Genomic DNA, 1,323 nt, shown 5'->3' on the forward strand with positions numbered 1-1,323 from the left:
AGGTCGGCACATGTTGCCGAGTCTGTGGGTCTGGGGGGGGGGGGGGGCAACACTTCAAAGGGGATGATTGTGTGAAGACTGTGACTTGGTCCACATGTGAAGCTGAGCCAAGGACTTCCCAAGCTTCTCCCACTCATGCTAGAGAGAGCCCTCTTGTTCAGACTGGCTTAACAGATCTTTTTAAGATTTGGCACAGAGCAAGGAGAAAATTTAGCCCCTCAGCTTATATCCACACCAGTGTGGGGGAGGCCAGACCACACTGGAAACCAGTCCGCTCTCCTTTCTTGCACGACCGAATGGTGCTTGCCAAGCACACAGGATGCTGATTACTCCTCCTGGTCAGTGACTCGGGATGCTGGGAAGCACCCCCGGACAGGCAGGCAGGCAGCCAGCAGCCCACGGGCCATCGGGTGAACCCCAGGAAAGCAGGGCAGGAAGCCCTGTGCTTATCTATACGCTTCTCCTAAACAGCCATAACAGCACGACACACCTCAATGCATTAACACTAACTTTTTTCTGCATCAATCATAAAAATTGTAACAGTTGCTAAGTATTACGTTATTTTTTTTATTAAACTGAATTAATCTTTGTGCAGGCATGGTTTCACACCTTTGCAGACAGACCCCTCACAGCCCAGGCTATAGTCTCTGCTGGATTACGCCCTATGGTCCTGCCACACACCTAATGCAAGAATAACCAGGAAATAATGCAAAAATAAGCAGTATTTGTTTTCGCATGACAGTCAGTACTCACAAAAGTAAAAGGAAAATTCCCCCCGATACCTTTCAGCAGTCGTGCTTTCAAATCTTCCCCGAGGGTCAGCACAGATTCTCAGCTCCTGCAGAAAATCCCACTGCAGCCCTAACTGCATATGGCATCTTTTGCTTTTATTCATGAACTTTGTGCAATTTATGCATAAGGAAGGCAACCAGAAGCTACAAGGCAATTTATACAGACCATACCCTGCAAACTTAAATCTTTTAGTTAGTTCCCATAAAGCCACAACATTTATAAGGTGGTCTCTCCCAAATGCTAAAATATTATTTATCTCTGTGGAGTTATGGGCACTCATTCAAGCATGTCCACTTAAGAGTCCGAGAATTTTTACAGCTAAAGTCCAAAATGGGGTTACATCGAGGCATTTTTGCCCTAATGCTTGAATAAATTTATTTTTTCTAATTGCATGTAACCGAGGGGCGAGCCCAACTTAAAACGTTATCAACCAGGACACAGGGTGAAGGCTGGACCCGCCTCTAGGGCTCAGGATTTCAAGGCTCACTTGTCAAAAAACAAAAATTAAAAGGGCCGGGAAAGGGGGGGGGG

The 1,323-nt window shown here is 46.5% G+C and overlaps 1 protein-coding gene across 3 annotated transcripts in view; it reads right to left on the reverse strand.

Moving 5' to 3' along the window:
- The window catches only part of TMEM177 (transmembrane protein 177), a 4,334-nt gene extending 3,021 nt beyond the window's left edge, over positions 1-1,313 (reverse strand). For all 3 annotated transcript variants that reach the window (XM_035900241.1, XM_035900240.1, XM_035900239.1), the window contains exon 1: positions 783-1,313. The gene's annotated coding sequence lies outside the window, so the exon portion shown is untranslated. The remainder of the gene's footprint in view (positions 1-782) is intronic.
- Between the last annotated feature and the right edge of the window lie 10 nt (positions 1,314-1,323).

The sequence above is a fragment of the Egretta garzetta genome, unplaced genomic scaffold, assembly GCF_000687185.1.
Source record: "Egretta garzetta isolate BGI_Z169 unplaced genomic scaffold, ASM68718v1 scaffold48, whole genome shotgun sequence".
Classification (NCBI taxonomy): domain Eukaryota; kingdom Metazoa; phylum Chordata; class Aves; order Pelecaniformes; family Ardeidae; genus Egretta; species Egretta garzetta.